The 19,858-nt window shown below is 46.5% G+C and overlaps 1 pseudogene; it reads right to left on the bottom strand.

The window, feature by feature from the left end:
* Positions 1–10,677: 10,677 nt before the first annotated feature.
* LOC119506809 lies at positions 10,678–16,201 on the bottom strand (annotated as a pseudogene).
* Between the last annotated feature and the right edge of the window lie 3,657 nt (positions 16,202–19,858).

Below are 19,858 nucleotides of genomic sequence, written 5' to 3'. Positions count from 1 at the left end.
TATCGTCCACCTCATGCCTCCCAAATCTATGCCCTCTTCCGAAATGTCTTCTAGGCTTCAGACACCGTATTCCCAGCTTTGTACTGGGCACCTTGGTGGGCCTGTCCCAAAGGGACCCAAACCCTTTTCCTCCCACTCCCAACCTACACCTTATCCTGCATTCCCTGTCTCAGGAAATGACTCTGTCATCAGTTCACTCATCCAACCCAAAGCCTAGGAGTCCTCTCAGATAGTTTCCTTAAACTCCTCTCCCATGGTCCATCAATCTTCACTCAACACACTTACACACCTTGTATCGTAATTGTCTGATTTGTGTGTTTCCCCTGCTGGCCTACGTGATCTGTGAGGTTAGGAGCCACGTCTGTCTTATTCCCTTTGTGTTTCCAGTGCCTGGCATAATACTTGACAAATGTACAAACTGATGAGGAAATGAATGTTGAAGATGAATATTGGCCTAAAGACTACATGATCATTTATTAGAAGTGAGAGAAGTCCCCAGCCTGCCCTCTTCCATCTCTCTGAGCCTCCTCTATAAAAACAGGAAGGGTCCTGGGAGCAGCCCTTTACACTTGGGGACTGAGCTGATGAGTGTTTACTGGCACTGTCCTTCCTCGCTCAGTTTTTAGCATCTTAGAACTTACATGAAATCTACCAAAAGAAACATTGGATATTAGCAAACACCCCTGCTGCCTATTTGCAGGAGTTACTAGAGGTAGCAGAGCATGTGCCAGGGCTCCTTGGAATCAAAGAATCCAAACGTCAGAAGATATAGTGGACCTTCAGCATTAGAAAATAAAACTTTCAAGACATCGACAATTAGAAAGGAACCAGGGTATCCACATCATGAGGGGTTCATCCTGCCTGAGTTGCAGACTGAACCCTGGGCTGCAGGGTTGGTGTGTTGAGGGGACACAGCTTGCCCCTGAGCCTGCCTGTTCCCCAGCCATCATACACAAGAGGAACTCTGGTTCTCTATTCCTGGTCCCTTATGCAGTCACTTGGCAAAGTGAGACAGGAAGCTGTAGTGAAAGCTGGGAAGGTGGTTACCTTGCGGTGTGTGGCAATGCCCAGGAAGCAGATGACTCTCTGTGGACATGGGTTTTCTGGAGAAAGCCAAGAACCCATAGGAACATTTGTGTATCTCCGAACCTGACATATGAAATGCTCTGTTCTTCCCCCTTAAAATGTCAAACGATTAAAATTCCTAGACGTCATCAGGCAACCCTCCATCCAATGATAGAGCCCCCCTCCCTGGACATCTGTGCAGGTTGAGCCCCATTCTCCATCCAAATACCCCCAGGGACTGGAAATCGGTGGCCTCACTAGGGGCCTTACCCTGCAGAGCTCCCTTGGCCTTTACACCTTCCTCTGTGCTGAGCTCACAGATGTCGCCGAGGAGACACTTGAAAGCTCTCACTCTGATGCCTCTATTTTTAAAAATATATAATTATTGTGATAACAAATACACCATAAAATCAGCCACTTTTACCACTTTTAAGTGTGTGTACAGTTCAGGCATTAATTACATTCACAGTGTTGAACTATTATCACCACCATTCATTACCAAAACTTTTTCATCGCCCCAAACAGAAACTTTGTACCCACTGAGCAATAACTCCTCATTCGTCCCCCTCTCCCCCAGCCCTGGTAATCTATAATCTACTTTCCATTTCTATGAATTTGCTTATTCTTGATATTTTATGTAAGTAGAATCACACCATCTGTGTCCTTTTGCGTCTGGCTTCTTTCACTTAGCATAATGTTTTCAAGGTCCATCCATGTTATCAGAACTTCTGTAGATAGTTCAGTAGGTGTCAGAACTTCATCCTACTATGAGAATATACCACATTTTGTTTATTCATTCATCTGTTGAGGGACTCTTGGGTTGTTTCCACCTTTTGGCTATGGTGAGAAATAGTCTGTGGACTTTTAAGGCTCCCATTTTGACATGGGACTATTTCGAAAAGGCTTGAAAAACAAACCATGAAATTTAAACTTTTTTTTTTAACCGATGAATGTTTTAAACAGACCACCTCTCACCCCTTCTTCCAAGCCTCACCTTTGCAGTGGGGCTCTGAGGGAGCACAGAGGCTTAGAGCTGCGGCAGGGGCAGGGATGCAATCGCCTCAGAGAAGAGGAGAGTGTCTGGAGAGAGGTTCATAAACCAGTGGGCAAGCGAGTCCTGGCACAGCTCCCAGGAAAAACTCAAAGGCTGTTCAGTGTAGGGATTATAAGAAACCCAGTGTAATTGGGGAATCCAGAAAGAAAGGGAACCCTTATGCCTCAGTTCCTATACAGAACACTTGGGGTGACAGCCATGCATGAGTTCCCTGTGGAAATATGGCATTGAAATGGGGAACAGTCAATAGAGATGTTGGCGTCAGGGTCAGAAAGAGCTGACGCCTTCTTTCTGTGAGCCAGCTGGCAGCGTGGATGGTTCAGCACACAGATGCCATGACGCAGTATAAGTGCCCACCTCCACCAACTCAGATGTCCCCCAGGGACGAGGAGAAGGAGGGAAACTTCTGAGGTTCTGTTGAAATGACTCCTTCTACCCAGTACTGACCAAGATCCTGTTTGCTACCATGAGAAGGAACAAAAACTTGCAAGAGAGATTTGGTTGAGTGATAGAGAAATAAATTATATTTCTGGCATACCTGAGTGTGTAGCTCACAATAGCTCTTAGGTACTTTCAAGTAGTAAAGTTTCTACAAGAAAAGTATGTCTTTGAGTATGTTTTCATCATTTACAGAAGTATTGGGGCAGGTATGTGTTAGGTGAGGGTTTTGCAGATAATGATTAACGTGATCATCATCCAAAGCTGAGTTACACACATCCAGGAAGCTGTGTGCCATGCCAGTAACTAGCAAAGTGTTTTTTCACAGACAAATGACTGGTTTGAGTTACTCTGTGCCAATCAGGTTACCACAATCTACAAACAAAACAGAGAAATTTACCTGAAAAATAATTTTCCAAGTAAGTGTGTGGACAACTCCTTAACTCTGATTGTTTGGGTTGATATAAATGTTTAAAGTGAGGGAAACTTCACCACCCCTAGTCCATATTGCTGTTTTCATTGATTTTAGCTTCTTCCCCTCACCAACCCATTCACCGAAACCACTAACTTGCATTCTCTCCAGTCAGTCCACGTTCTCATATATGTTCAGCCCTGAAGTCATCTCTCACTTGATTCTCCCGAAAACAACACAGGCAGGCCTCCCCCTGATTGCACCCTCAAAATGCCTCTTAAATCTCTTGCTTTCTTAAAGGTTGTGGTTCTCAAAACTGGCTGCACAACAGAATCACTGGGGACCTTTGTAAAATTCCAATGCCCAGGCCACACCATGGACCAATCAAATCAGAATTTCTAGGGATAGAACCCAGTCATCAGTATTTTTTTCAATTTCCCCAAATGACTCCAATGTACGGCCAAAGCTGAGAACCCATGGTTTAACGGGATTATAAGACAGGTAAGGAAACAAGCCACACCTGTTCTGAATCGTGTGTTTTTGCTGCCCTGCTGCTCAAAGTGTGGTCTGTGGACAAGCAGTACTGGCCTCACCTGGGGGCATGTGAGAACTGCGGGCTTTCAGAACCCACCTCAGAACTACCGGATAAGAATCTGCAGGTTAACAAGAAACCCGGGTGCTCCGTATGTACAAAGTTTGAGAAGCATTGCTCAGAGGCATGCTGTTGTGGGTGGAAGGGTGGCACCCAAAACGAGGTGTCCCTGTGCCAACCTCCAAAAGCCATAAATGTGAACTGATTTGGAAAAAGGGACTCAGAAGATGTAATTACATTGGATTTAGGGTGGATCCTAAATTCAGCGACAGGTGTCCTAATAAGAGGAAAGCAGAGGGAGGTTTGAGACTCAAAGACACAGGAAGAAAAAGCTCCTGTGGAGCAGAGGCAGAGCTTGGAGTTAGGCTCTCATGAGCCAGGAACACTTCCAGAAGCTGGAAGAAACAAGGGAGAGATTCTGTCCTAGAGCTCTCAGGGGAACACTACCCTGAAGGCACTTGAATTCAGACTCCTGGCTTCCAGAACTAGAAGAGAATAAAGTTCTGTTGCTTTAAGTCACCAAGTTTGTGGTAATTTATTATGGCAGCCCTAGAAAACTAGGACACGTGCCAAGAATGAGAAATGTCCCAGATGATGCATGTGGTAGAACTAGATACGTGGAAATCTAGGGAGGGTGTGTGGACCCATGGGTCACAATGACATTTTCATGAGCTGGGGTTCTGCCCCCACAACTCGTTTGTGACAAACTTGAAGCCCGTGCCTGTGAGCACCGTGAATGGGGATGTGCGCTTTGCCATCAGACAGGCCTGGATTTCAGTCCCATCTCTGCTATTGACCATCCTTTGACGCCCAAGTCTCTGTTTCCTCTTCTGTTGAGTGGAAGTAATAATCGTTCCTGCATGAAATTATCATTTGAATTAAAAAGATATCATTCATATAAATGGCTTGGCACAGGGCCTGGAAAATAGAAAGTGTTCAGAAAACGGTAGGACACGTGCTGTTTGGGTTTGCTAAAGCTGTCTCAACCCCATCAGAAATGGGTTGGCTTTTGCAATGGGAATTTATTAATTTAAAATTTACAGTTCTTAGGCCATGAAAATTTCCAGATTAAGGCATCAACAGGATAATACCTGGACTCTACAGAAAGGCTGATGGCATCCAGGGTTCCTCTGTCACGTGGCAAGGCACACGGCCAGTGTCTGCTGATCCTTCTCTCCCTGGTTTCGTTGCTTTCATGTTCTGTCTCTTTCAGTTTCTGTGGGGGTCCTTCCTTGCTTCTCCAGGGGCTTTTCTCTCCAAGCCCTCCAGGTGTTTCTCTGAGCTCTCTCTGCTTTTTTTTCTGCCTTTTATCCTCTCATAGATGACTCCAGTAAAAGATTAAGATCCACCTTGAATGGGCTGGGTCACATCTCCTTTGAAACAACCTAATCAAAAAGTTCCACCCACAATAGGTCTGCATTCACAGGAATGCATTAAAAGAACATGGCCTTTTTCTGGGTACCTTACAGCTCCAAACTGGCACACAATGCAAGAATGATAAATGTTCCAGGTGACATTGTCTGAATCCACCACCAGAACTAGCGCATTGTTGGTTCTCAATGAACAGCGGATGCCATCGGGAGGCCCTGATGATGGTTTCTGCTCCACCCTCAGACCTTCTCTCCAGGGCTGCACCCCCTTCCTGTTGGCCACGGGAGCAGGGACGGTTAATCTCAACATTCTGAGTGTCAAATTCAGAAGCCCCATCTGTGCTGATTTGGATGTATTATGTTCCCCAATACACCATTATCTTTGATGCAATCTTGTGGGGGCAGACATATTAGTGTTGATTAAGTTGGAACCTTTGGATTAGGTTGTTTCTATGGAGATGTGACCCACCCAACTATGAGTGACACCTTTGGTTAGGGTGTGACCTCTGATTGAATGTTTCCATGGAGGTGTGGCCGCACCCATTCTGTGTGGGCCTTGATTAGTTCACTGGAGCCATATAAAGGAGCTGACAAACAGAAGGAACACAGAGCAGTTAAGAATGACATTTTGGAGAACACCATTTTGAAACACAACCTGGGAGCAAACAGACACCCACCACATGCCTTCCCAGCTAACAGAGGTTTTCTAGATGCCAATGACCTTACTCCATTGAAGGTACCCTATTATTGATGCCTTATGTTGGACACTTTATGGCCTTAAGACTGTAACTTTGTAACCAAATAACCCCCCTTTATAAAAGCTAATCCATTTCTGGTGTTTTGCAAAACGGCAGCATTAGCAAACCAGAACACCATTTATGGTGGAAAAATGGATGAGATCCTAGACAGTGAGTGTTTGGATCTGGGTTAATAGTGAGAGGGACAGGGTCCAAGGGGCATTTGCTGTCCATCAACCTTGCCAGGATCACTGGTGGTATTTTAGGGGTAAGTCTGTGCATGATCCCACTGTCTCCCCTTCCTGCTGTTCCTTTCCTTGCTCCCTTTCACTCCACCTTCACCTGCCCTCCGTCTCGACCCCGCTCCTTCCCATGGCTGAAGCAGAAGCCCTTCCACCTGTCCAAAATCCAAAGCAAAACCAAAAAAAGCACAGAACCTCACTAAGATCCCACTCTTCCTTCCCTCCCAGTCCAGTAGCATACCCCTGGAGTTAGCCTCCTCCTGCCGTCTGATTCCGCCCCTCCGCCCCCACAGAGGCCCCCATCTGAGTGCACAGGCACGGGCCGGGCACCTTCCCCCCTCACGCACATCCAGCCACCTGGCTCAACCCCCTTGCTGACCTCCCTGGGACCCCATGCCCTCGGCCCATCTCTAGATGCTGCAGACTTAGGCTGAAGGTTTAGGGGTAACAGTGGGTGGTTGCATGGTCACCTCACTCAGCAGACAGCTAAAGTCAAAAAATGGATACCTTTTAAACCCCTTCACCACTTCTACCACTGGGTTCCAGCCTCCCACCAAGTCCTTGGCCATTTTTCCCCTTCCTTCTCTCACTGCGCCCAAGTAACTCTCCCAAAATTCCTCCTACTTAATGCAAAGAAATTTAGCTCTACTCCCAGCCGGTAAGCTCCAACCCAGCCTCAGTCCTGTCCTTTACATACCCCAAGACTCACTAAAATGTTCTGTCACCATCACCCCCAATCTCACAGTTGCTCCGTAAGGCAAGGTTCTCAACCTTAGCTGCCCTCTGGAACCATGAGAGACGCTTTAAAAAAAATATTTATATCTGAGTCCCACTTCTTCTAGATACTCAGACTGAATTAGTCTCGGTCAGTGGTTCTAAAGCTCGAACATGCCACAGAATCACCAGGGGGGCATGTTAAAACAGACTGCTGGGCCCCAGACCAAGTTCCGGATTCAGAAGGTCTGTGGGCAGGCCCAAGAATTTGCATTTCTAGTAAGTTCCCAGGTGCTGCTGCTATTCTCAGGACCACACTTGGAGAACCACTGGCCTAAGCCCTGGGTTTGGCCTGGGTATTGGGGCTTTATAGCACCAGTAATTAAAAAAAAAAGATGTAAGATGCCGTTCCAGATTGCTAAGGCTGTCATTTTGCAAAATACCAGAAATGGATTGACTTTTATAAAGGGGGTTTATTTGGTTATAAAGTTACAGTCTCAAGGCCATAAAGTGTCCAAAGTAAGGCATCAACAATAGGGTACCTTCACCAAAGGAAGGCCAGTGGCATCTGGAAAACCTCTGTTAGCTGGGAAGGCATGTGGCTGGTGTCTGCTGATCCCAGGTTGTTCCAGCTCTACCCTCAGCTCCTGTGAGTTCTTCAAAGTGTCTCTCTTGGCTGCAGCACCTTCTTCTGTCTGTGAACACTTTTATAGGGCTCTAGTGATTCAATTAAGATCCACCCTGAATGGGTGGGGTAACACCTCCATGGAAATTATCCGATCAAAGTTCTCACCCACAGTTGATTGAGTTACAGCTCCATGGAAACACTCAATTGAAGGATTCCAACCTAATCAACACTAATACATCTGCTCCCACAAGATTGCATCAAAGAACATGGCATTTTGGGGGACATAATACATCCAAACTGGCACAGATGTGTGTCCCCACTAATATGAGTTATGCCAGCCCACTTGGGAAATATTCATGGCCACACAGATCTAGTGTTAATGATTTCTGTAGTTTTACATTATTCACTTCATTTTGCTTCAGTCATCCCAAAAATAAGCCTATGTGGGAGATATTAGAGCCCTTATTTTACAGACAAGGAAAATGAGGTACAGATGTATGTGTGAATCCTTTGCATGACCATTCTTCCTTCTGATGCCCCAAGCTTTGGATTCCAACCTCAGAGCTCAGTCCTGGAGACTCCCTGGCTCGTTCAAGCCCTAAGAGCTTGGATTTCCCTCCAAGAAAGTCACACATATCATCACCTTGTCGGAAAGTAAAGCAGAAAGGTACATCTCACCTCTGCTCTCTCTTCCCACCCTTGTGCCTCTTCCTCTCAGATTTCATGATGTTCCTCTTTCCTGATCCTGTTTTGCTCCCAGTGTCCTCCAGATATGGCCTCCTCCTTCCTGCTTCCCCAGGATGGATCCAGGACAGCTTTGGAGCTGAGAAGCCTTCCATGTTTCCAAGTCTGGTTATGAGAAGTGTTGGAAATGCCGGTGAAGGAGAATTTTTAGCCTCCAGAATAGGGTATGTCTCTGTGGCCATGCTTGGAGGGAAGCCCTGTGGGTTTGAAGACAGCCTCTGGTCATCCCCTGTCATCACAGTGCTGGCTGGCAAAGCTCTCTCCTTGCAACCTTCATGCTGTCTGATAAGTGCTCAATCAGTGCAATTGTATTAAGAGTGTGAGCTTTGGCATTTAAGCACATCCAGGTATGGAAACACACCACTGGGACCAATAAGATTTACTCAGGGTGGCCAAAATAGAATGCAGAGGTGGCCCTTCCAGTAATTTAGGGGTTTGTCAGACTTACATTCAAAGAGACCTGAGAACAGATTTCAAAATTCTTTGAGCCTTTGACCCCTCCCCTTCCAGGCCCAAAGAGCCTCCGCCCTGCTCGCTGGGCCTCAGATCCCCAGGACTGAAACTCAGATATTGGCACCTATCTGGCCCCAGGGACTGATGCCACAGATCTGTAGGGAACTTCGAAGCCAAGTGTTCTCCTCCCCTCTGAGCCCAGTAGAGCCAAGAGCCCAGGGGAAGAGGAGGAGAGGTAAGCCCAGAACCTTTATGTGAGCTCCTCACAAGGTGCAACAAATCGCACTCCATGAGGACAATTATTCTCATCAATTCAAATCAATAAGAACATAATGAGCACTAACTACCTGCCTGGCATACTGCTTGCTGTAGAGGGGCCTAGAGAATGGCTCAGCCACAGCCATTTCCCACAGGAATGTACAGTCTAGTTGTTAAGATGACACATTGCCTGCTCAGAGAGCAGAGTGTGAAGTTCTACTCCGAAGACAAGCAAATGGCCAAAAAGAAATGGCAAACACAAGATTCAGATCACTGGGAACAGAAGGGGTTCACTGTGGGACAGTGAATAGAGAAGACTTCGCAGAGGACCCAGGGCAAATCTGGGGTATGGGGTGGATAAAGGACAGAGAGGGTTGGGGGTCATGTGGCTAAGACAGACAACGCCGGCCATGGTGAGCCCTGCCCTTAGGCCAGGAGGTGCACATTTTATACTTCAACATGCAGAATTGCTCCAGTCAATATGCTCTATATATTGCTTTACACCCAACAAGTTATAATGAAAAGTTTGTTGCTATTTGACATAAATAACACTTAAATGAGTAAGCCTCCTCTGACACACAACACAACAAACAAAAAATCGTGTCTGGTTTTCTGACTTTTTCCCCAAACATTTCCCCAATTACACAAGTAATATGTGCTTGGTTTCTCATTGTCCAAGATTCAAACTAAAGGAAACATGAGATCCCTTCACCCCTATCCACCCTCCCACTGCCCAGCCCTCTCTAGGAGTCAATAATTTAATGTGCAGCCTTCCCACATGTTCTGATTTGCTGACGCTGCCGTGCAAAATACCAGAAATGGATTGGCTTTTTTTTTTTTTTTATTTTGAAATAAATTCAAAGTTATAGGAATAGTTGCAAAAACAATACTAACCCCATACAAAGAGTTGGATTGGCTTTTATAAAGGGGATTTATTACGTTACAAATTTACAGTCCTAAAGCCATAAATGTGTCCAAATTAAGGCATCAACAAGATTCCTTCACCGAAGAAAAGTATCCAGAACACCTCTGTCAGCTGGGAAGGCACATGGCTGGCATCTGCTGGTCCTTTGCTCCAGGGTTCTGGTTTCAGGTTGGCTTTCTCCAAAATGTCTCTGGGCTTCTGTCTCTCTTAGCTCCTTGCTTGATCTCCCAGGGTGTTTCTCTCTAAGTGTCTTGGAGTCCTTTCTTAGCTTCTCCAGGGTAAACTCTGGGCTTCATCTCTTAGCTTAGCATATCCAAACATCTTTCTGTCTGCATCTCCAAGAGTCTGGCATCTATGTCCGCCCCTGAGCTCTCTTAAGGACTCCAGTAAACTAATCAAGACCCACCTTGAATGGGGAGAGTCACACCTCCATGACAATAATCTAATCAAAAGGTCTCACCCACATTTGGGTGGGACACATCTCCATGGAAACAACCTAATCAAAAGATCCCACCCATAATAAGTCTGCCTCCACAAGATTGCATTAAAGAACATAGTCTTTCCTGGAGTACTTAACAGTTTCAAATCAGCACACCATGTTTCCTAATTTTTTCAGAAAATCTTGGGCATTTTATTAAGTGTTCTGGTTTGCTAATGCTGCTATTAAGCAAAATACCAGAAATGGATTGGCTTTTGTAAAAAGGGTTTATTTGGTTACACAGTTACAATCTTAAGGCCATTAATAAGTTACCTTCACTAGAGAAAAGTCAATGGCATCCAGAAAACCTCTGTTAGCTGGGAAGGCATGTGTCTGGCATGTGCTTGTTCCCAGGTTGCATTTCAAAACGGTGTTCTCCAAAATGTCAGTGTCAGCTTCCAACGGCCATCTTCAAAGTGCTGTCTCAGCTGCAGCTGCAAGCTCCTTCTGTCTGAGCTCTTATGTAGGGCTCTAGTAAACTAATCAAGGCCCACACTGAATGGACAGGGCCACACCTCCATGGAAATTATCTAATTAGAGTTATCACCTACAGTTGGGTGGGCCATATCTCCGTGGAAACAACCTAATCCAAACGTTCCAACTGAATCAACACTAATAGTCTGCTCCCACAAGATTGCATTAAAGAACATGGCTTTTTCTGGGGGACATAATATATACAAACTGGTACAATAAGCATTAACTCAGTTTACAACAAACTTTGGATTTAGTACTCAGCTAATAGTTCTTTTGCTTGTCTGCATTTATTGCAACTACACGCTCTTCCTAGAAGAAATGGCACAGACCCACTTCAGAAGCCAAGGAATCCATTGTCATTCATTATGCTTCCTCAGGTGGATTCCTCATGAAGCTAACAGAGGTCAAGCTTCAGGGCCCCTCACTTACACCTTCCCTTCCAAGACCTGTATCTGATTCTGTATTTGTTCTTTTGTGTTCTTTTTCTTAAACAGTAACCCCACCTTCTCAAACTGAACAAGCTCTAAGCCCCTAGGTACAATCTAACAGCTAATGATGCATTAGCCCCTGTTCTCCGCCAGGGGCACGCTGCCTGCTATCTGGCCGACATTTGGTTTTTTTGAGGAAGCTTTTCCTGGGGAGGAAATGGCCCACACTTTGGAAGTAAAATGCCGAGGAGCTGTTTCCTGTAAACTTTAGATGCAAAGAAGAAACGATGGCAGCAGTGCAACAGCTCACATTCATGAAGGCCATAGTGACCTGAAGGGACAGTCTGAAAGCCCCGGGCAGGAAGCTGGACAGAGCATCTCCCTGCCTGTGAACTGGATGATGTTGAGATGTTGAGGTGGTCGGGGCCACAACCACCAGCCCCTCCAGGAAGAGCAGGCCCTCTGGGGGCGAGGATTCTTGCTTGCCAGAGGGTTCTCCCAGGCTGTCTTACACAGTTTCATGGTGATCGTCACAGAGCAAAAGAAGATGACCCCACTGGTCCACAGAAGCATATGGAACAGGCCAGCAGGACCGTTAGGGGCAGCCTGAGGATCCGCTCAATGCCGACATCCTCCACGCAGGTCAGCTTGTCTGCCACTGACTTGGTCACAGGAAGGCCCAGCAAGGGCGTCGTCTGCAGAAACACCAGGGCCCAGGTGACCACACAGACAAACTTTGCTTGGCCGGCATGGTGGACCTGGGGGCACCATGGTAGTGGCCCACGCTCCCACGCTTCATGAGGTAGAGCCCCTCCATGGGTGTTCATGTAGAAGGTGAATGCCGGCAGCGTGGAGAGCCCATCCCCAAAAGGCCAGCTGAAGTCCAGTGCCTAACAGGTGATCTTTCCGGACAGGGCCAGAGGAAACAGGAGGTCAGACGCTGTCAGGTGGACCAAGCAGACATCCGCTGAGTTATCTTCTTGTCCTGTTGGCAGGCAAGGCAAAGGGCAAGGATGTTTTCCAGGGCACTGAAGACCAAGAGGGCTGTGTGTCCAAGAGGGCCACTGGCCGCCTGGGGTGGGTGGTGAGGATGGCAGAGGCTGGCACTGTGGAGGCAACTTGGGTCAGTCAGCCAGAAGCCATCTCACAGAGGTCCTTGGGGAGACAAAAAATTCAAATGTCATATTGTGTGCCGGTTTGAGTGTATTGTGTCCCCCAAATGCCATTATCTTTGTGGTCTTGTGTGGGGCAGGCGTTTTGATGATGGTTGGATTTACTTGGAATGTGCCCCACTCAGCTGTGGGAGATGATTCTGATGAGATGTTCCCATGGAGGTGTGCCCCCCCCCATTCAGGGTGGGCCTTGATAAGTGGGGCTATATAAATGAGCTGACTCAAAGAGAGGGAAGAGAGTGCAGCTGGGAGTGATGTTTTGAAGAGGAGCAAGCTTGCTAGAGAGGAACATCCTGGGAGAAAGCCGTTTTGAGGCTGGAGCTTTGGAGCAGATGCCAGCTGCCTTCCTAGCTAACAAAGGTTTTCCGGACGCCATTGGCCATCCTCCGGTGAGGGTACCCGATTGCTGATGTGTTACCTTGGATGCTTTGTGGCCTTAAGACTGTAATTGTGTAGTGAAATAAACCCCCGTTTTATAAAGCCTATCCGTCTCTGGTGTTTGCATTCTGCAAGCATTAGCAAACTAGGACAATTGTATCCATGGAGTTACACCTCTCCAGAATAGTAACAACTAATAATTTTGCTGAGGCAACTGGACATGGAAAACATATTTTTTAAGTCAACTTTTTGTTTGAAGTATAAACATACTGTTCCAGTTACTTTTGCTGTTGTAACAAATTACCCCCCAAACTTAGCAGTGATAAAACATTTTATTATACTCGCAGATTCTAGGGTCAGAGAATGCTTTTTCTCTGCTTCATGATGACTGGAGCCTCCAGTGGGAAGAATCAACGGCTGGGGCTTACTTGATGGCAAGGCCTGGAATCATCTGGAGGTGGTTTCACTCACTCATCCTGCGGGTTGTATTGCTGTTAGCTGGAACCTCAGCTGGAGTTGTCATCTGGAGCACCTACACCTGGCCTCCCCGGTGTCACCTGGGCACCCTCACAGCACAGCGGCCTCAGGTACTTGGAACTTCTTACACAAACAGCCTGAGGCTTGAAAAAGAAAGTGTGCCAGCAAATAAGAACGCACTTCCCAGCCTCGGAAGTGTTGCATCATTGATTCCACTGCCTTCTATTGGCTACAAGCAAGTCACAGGCCCACCCAGATTGAAGAGGAGGAAGCAGAGACCAGACCTCTTGATTGGAGGATGTGTTGAATATGCAGCCATTTTTTTCTAACCACAACACATACAGGTAAAGTGTGTGTGCACAGATCATAAAAGTAAAGCTTGATTATTTTCACAAAATGAACACAAGCATATAATCAGCATCCAGATTAATATCAGCAGCCTCCCAGAAGCTCACCTCTGATGCTCCCAATCTGTACCTCCACTGTCCTAACTTCTAAAATCATAAATCAGTTTTGCCTGCTTTTAACTTTAAATAAACAAAAGCATACACTGTGTATTTCTACAAGTGTAGCTTCTTTGGCTCAAAATTGATTTATGAGATTTGTTCATGTTGCTGTATGGAGCAGTAGTGTATTAGTCAGGATTCTCTAGGGATATAGAATTAACAGGAGATACCCATAAATATGAGATTTATAAAAGTGTCTCATGCAACAGTGGAGATACAAGAGTCCAAATTCCGTAGGGCAGGTCACGAGCTGGCAACTCCAATGAAGGTCTTTGATGAACTCCCTAGGATAAGTTGGCTGGCTGAAGAAGTGAAAATTCTCTTTTCCCCTTTAAAAGTCTTCAACTGATTGGATTAAATCCAACTGATTGTATTCTTTCATTGCAGAAGACACTCCCTTCGTTGATTGTAGATGTACTCAGCAGCAGATGCAATCAACTGACTGATGATTTAATAAACCAGCCTTCTGGTTTATTACCAGCCACAAATGTCCTTGCAGTAATGGTTAGGCCAGTGCTTGCTTGACCAGACACCTGGGCACCATCCCCTGGCCAAGATGACACATGAACCTAACCATCACAAGTCATTTGTTCATTCTCATGGCAGTGTAGTATTCCGTTGTGTGAATGGACCACCATTTATTTATGTAGTCATCACTGCTGATGAACATTTAAGTTGTTTACAGTTTGGGGCCATTACGTCAAGTTCTGCTATGAATGTTCTTTCACATATCTTTGGGTAAAATGTACGTATGCACTTCTGCTGAGTATGGAGGAACAGAACCAGTGAGTCACAGGTGCTGCCATATGTTTCATTTGGGTAGGTGCTGACAAGCAGTCAGTTCTGCTTTGAGTACTCTCAGCCTCTTCTTGGTATCGTCCAATCTTTCCCAGATTGGCTATGCTGATGCACGTGTAGTAGTATATTGTGCTTTGTTTCGTTTTTTGCTTTGTTTTTAACAGCCTTAATAAGATATAATGTACATACCATACAATTTTAAAGTATATAAAATTTAAGGTATATAATTCAATGGTATATTTTAATATATTTACAGATTGTGCCATCATCACCATAATCAATTTTAGACCATTTTCATCACCCCACAGAAAAACCCACACCCTTTAGCCGGGATCTCAAATCCCTATATCCTCCCCTGCCCCAGGCAGCCATTAATCTACTTTCTGTCTCTATGCTTTTGCTTATTCTGGCCTTTCTGCATGAATGGAATGATATAATATGTGGTCCTTTTTGACTGGCTTCTTTCACTTAGCATAATGTTCTCAAGGTTCATCCATATTATAGCATGTATCAGTCCTTGATTCCTTTTTTATTGCCAAATAATATTCCCACCTCACATCCTTGCCAACACTTACTATCTGTCTTTTCTGACAGAGGGATTCCAGCCACAGGTCAACTCCCCTTCTCCAATCAGGCATCACCAGTAATAGACTGACGATTTGATACCTGTTTGAAGGTTGTGTGTCTGTTTCTTAACTTGTTCTCAATTCACAGGGCAAAGGGATGGGACTGGTTCCAAAAGAGACCCCAACCCTTGGTAATTGCCCCCCACTCCTGATTTTTCAGGGGCCTCTTCCTCAAGACATATTACTGCACAGCCTGAGCTCTGCCACACTCTCATGAGCTCATGCAGCACACATCTACCCTGCCCCTCTGCCCAAGGGGCTTCCTCAGCCCAGGGCTCCTGCACCCTCCCTGCCCTGCCTGGCACACCTGAACCCCCTTCGAGGCCCTTCCCCTCTGAAGCCTCCCAGTCTCTGCACCATCAATGAATCCCCCATCCTGGCGCTGGCATCGTCTTTGAGGGCAACTGACTGTGCAGTGCTTCTCACGGCTACTCGGGCTGCTTGCTTATTCCTCTGCATCGTGGGCAGCACCAATCTCCTGACGGCCAGGCTTATTCCTCCTCCTTTTCTTGGTATATGTCAAAAAACAAGAGCTCAGGACATGGGGCCCTATTGGAAACCCAATAGTCTCCTTTTCCCGCCACACCCACAGGGAGGTCACATCCATTCCCCAAGGAGGGGCTGGGCAGCTGCCGGCAGCAGCTCGCTCTAGCGAGGTCAGCCCCAGGTTGGACAGGCAGATTTCAGAGTTAAACACAATTCCCCCCTACCCCCAATGGCTGTGGAGATGGGGGAGGAGGAGAGGATGGAAGTGTTACAAAAAGCCAGCCATTTCTGTGCCCCCCACAGGCTGGGATTTAGACCATAGATGGGGCTATCAAGCGCTCTGAAATGTAATTCCTCCAGAGTTGGGAAATTCAAAAGCAATGACCATTGTTCCCCAACCGTGAGCAATGTGCTAGGGAAGGCAAGAAGTGCCATCTGGGGACCCAGACACGCTCAGCCGCTGTGTAGGAAAGTCGCAGGGAGACGCACGGAATTTCTGGGTTTTGTGATCCAGGTGAGGGGGCTGAATGGGGCCTGGCAGCCACATTGGCAACCCAGCGAGGCAGCACCTCCAAGGGGGCCCCCGGCAGGGGCTGGCCTGGCTTGATTACAAATGAAAACCAGGACAGTGCCCCAGCAGGGAGAGGCAGGGTGCTGCAGCTGCCCCTTCCCGCTTGCTCTTTCTTCCTCTCATTTCCCAGAAAATGGGTTTCCTTACCACACTGCTGGCTAATAAACGAGGCCATCGAGCTCATCTTTTGATTAAGACTGTGCCTCGATTGCTCAGCTGCTGCCACTCAAGTGGCGGGCGTGCAAGCGTTTTTCTGAGGTTTTGTCTGAACCCTGAGTGAAGCCCGTTTCAGTCAGCAGCCGACTCTCCAGCCGGGCCCGAGCCAGCTTTGCTTCCAAACCACTGTGTCTCCAACAGGGCAGACCCCACACCTCAGTTTCCTCCCAGCGGAGAATGCGGGTCGACACTCTCCCCTACCCGGCCTCCCATTTACAAGGCCACAAGACCCAATATTCCCGTGTGTAAGTTGGGCTTCTAAAAGGTGTCCCTACAGCATCAGGACTTTTGGAGAGAACTGATGTAAAGAAGCCTTATTTTACTTGGTATAGTTCCCCCTCTCGCCACCTCCAGAAGAAAGAGCCGATGCAGTTTCCGGAGGTGCCTGACTTACAGGCTGGTAAAGGGCCCCAGGAGAACCTGCCTTTATGTCCTCAGGGCATTTAGGATTCTCCTGTTAGAGACACCCGGAAGGACCAGGAAGAGCAACACATTATGCAATGCCCCAAACTGTTTCCTCGTTGTTCATTCATTCACTAAGCATTTCCCAAGGACTGACTGCGAGCCAGGCACGGGCTGTGTGTATATGTATGTGGGCCTCATTCATGTAAGTGAATCCCCACACACATCCTTGACCTGGAATCTTCCTGATTCCTTAGGAAGTTGTGGTTTCATCCCACATTGCCTTCTCCAAGAAAGACCCTTTTCATGGATTCAATCATGTCCCAACCCCGGTCCTGTGGGTGTGAACTCATTTGTAAACAGGATCTTCAAAGATCCCGTTAAGATGAGGCCAAACTGAATCAGGGTGAGCCTTAGTCCAATATAACTGGAGTCCTTATAAGCTGAAGAAACTTGAACACAGAAGTAGGAACGAGCAGGAGGCAGAAGGAGAGTTAGGGGTCACCAACCAGCCACCGCCAGAACCCTACAGACTTCAGAGAAAGCATGAGCCTCCCATCATCCTCTGCCCAAAAGTCTCCAACCCTCTCCCAACCTGGAGGGTTCCCAGCCCTCCTTCCAGACCTATGGTCTTTACAGTGCCCTGTATTTCACATGGTTTGGGGTTGTTCTCTAATTGTCTCTTATGCAGAGATGTTTTGTTTAACCAGAGGATGAGTTCCTCAGGTATAGAAAACTGCAACGGCCTCTTTTATATTAAATGGCCACTGAATCAGAAGGTATTGGAGAGATTTTCTAGTCCACGGGATACCAGGGAGAGGGTTCAGGAGGTCTGTGAACTTGGATGGAAAACAATGACATCTTTATTTTCTCTAGTCTCTAACTGAAACGTGGACTTTCAATTATGAATGGAGTAACAAGCCACAGTGGTTTTAGTATCCATGACTTTGTCGCAGATAGGAATCACAGGTATCTCCATATCCCGTTACAGGTGTTGCAGATACCTTGAAACAGTATTTATGTTCATCACTACTTTGAAGTTACATCCATTGTTAGACCTGCCACTGGTTAATAAAGAAGCCTACATTACACCTTATCAAAAATCTATTTTTTAACATTTTGAAAACTATATTAGAATAGAATACAATATCATAATGTAATCTTATGCATTTTACTTCATGCATCTAAAACCATTACTCTAAGAAGGGGGCCATAGACTTCACCTGAGAGGTCCATGGCCCAAGAAAGGTTGAGAGCCCTTGATCCAGTCTAACATTCTTGTCTTACAAGAGGGGAAACCGAGGCACAAGATGTTTCCCAAAGCTGCCCAGCTTATCCATAAGAAACAGGACTGGAAATTTCATCTCCTGGTCCTTTTTAGGACTCCTTTCTTTTACGAACTCCCTACCCCACCCTGAACCTTCAGGATGTAGCACATGATGACTCAGCAAGTATTTGTTCCCCAGTGACTGGGATTTGGACCCAAGGTGTGATTTCCTGATCCGCTGACTGTCCTGGTGGCTTGATAAGCCTCTTGCCTCTTAATTGATTTGTCCTCTTCTGCCTGGGCCTGAAGGAATGTCGCTAGAGCACAGTACCTCCCTGTTCACTGAGGCCCAGGGCACCCAGGACACAATAACCGTCATGACCTACTCCACGTCACACGGTCCTGCTATATTTATACTTCCCTCGTCCACAAAGGGGCATTTCCCAGACGAGGCAAATGGAGCTCAGAGAAGTTAGGTGATTTGTTCAAGGCCACACAGCCAATCGTCAATTACAGCAAAAATCCAGGTGCTTCTGAGGGGTTAAATTGCAACGAGGTTATAGCTGGGGCTGGAGGATGAGGCCAAGGAAGAGTCTCTCCCTGATCTGAAGGATGCTAAGGTTCAGTGAAGCTGCTTTTAGTTTGGGTTTTTATTTTTCCTAAGAGAAAATGCCTCTTATTCTTTCTCTAAGATCCTAAAACCAAGGGACCCATACACCAGATGTGTAGCACCAAGACTCCTTAGGTAACAGGTTCTTCTCAGATATCTTGTCTCCCAACCAGCCCTCTGGCATAAGCCAATTTTTTTAACAAGTGCAGTCATTTCAACAACAGAGACATTCAGAACCAGCTCATTTACTCAAAATTTCTTCCAAGATGATCTCTGCTTGACTGCTTCAAGGATCTCTGTGCTGGTGACAGCTCCTCTGTGGCTGTAGAAGGACCTTCTAATCACCTCCAGGCTAACCCATTCCAGTTGCCAGTCGTGAGAGCCCAGTGCATCCCAGACCCCAGAGCACCCAGGAAAGTCTCATGGGTTTGCAGTAACATTTTCCATGGACCACCCTCGGCAGTTTCCCCTTGAAACAGCTTCACACAGCACTGATTTCTGACTCATTCTGTGCCTGCCAAAAGAAAGCAGACATGTCATCCATATCTCACTTTTGTGGTTTGCACCTTTGTGTTCCATGAGCTTCTTTACCCTCAAGTGTAGACAGAGCAGCACTGTGTGGTTTCATTTCAGGGGTGCAGCTCCTGTCCTAGGGCTCAGTATAGGCAATGTCTTTTTTTTTTTCCCCTTTTTTTTTTTTTTTAGTGGGGCAGGGTGGTGAGGAGGAAAAGGATTGGGGATGGGCAGAGATGTATTTGTTCCCCCCCCCCATTTAATCATTGATAGACTTCTTGACCCTTAACTACCAACACTCACTGAGTGTCTACAATGTGTTGAACTTCCAGAACCAGCTACAGATAGAACAGAGACAAACCCTTTTGTTCTGGTTTGCTAAAGCTGCTGGAAATGCATTATACCAGAAATGGATTGGTTTTATAAAGGGGACTTATTAGGTTACCAATTTACAGTTCTAAGGCCATAAAGATGTCCAAACTAAGGCATCAACAAGAGGATACCTTCGCTGAAGAAAGGCTAATGGTGTCCAGAACACCTCTGTCAGCTGGGAAGGCATGTGGCTGGCATCTGCTGGTCCTTTGCTCCCAGGATGCTTCTGATTCTGATTCCAGTGGCTTTCTCTTTAAGTGTCTGTGGGTTCTCACTTAGTTTCTTCAGGGCAAACTCTGGCCTTCACCTCTTAGCTTAGCATCTCCAAACATCTTTTGTCTGTATCTCCAAGCTCCTGGGTCTATGTCGGCTCTGATTTCAACAACTGTCTCCAAAATGTCTCTGGGAATTTTCTTTCTAAGCATCTCTGCCTTTTATCCTCTCATAGAGGA

The sequence above is a fragment of the Choloepus didactylus genome, chromosome 12, assembly GCF_015220235.1.
Source record: "Choloepus didactylus isolate mChoDid1 chromosome 12, mChoDid1.pri, whole genome shotgun sequence".
Classification (NCBI taxonomy): Eukaryota; Metazoa; Chordata; class Mammalia; order Pilosa; family Megalonychidae; genus Choloepus; species Choloepus didactylus.
Note: the sequence above shows the minus strand (reverse complement) of the source record. Positions and strands in the feature narration are given on the sequence as shown.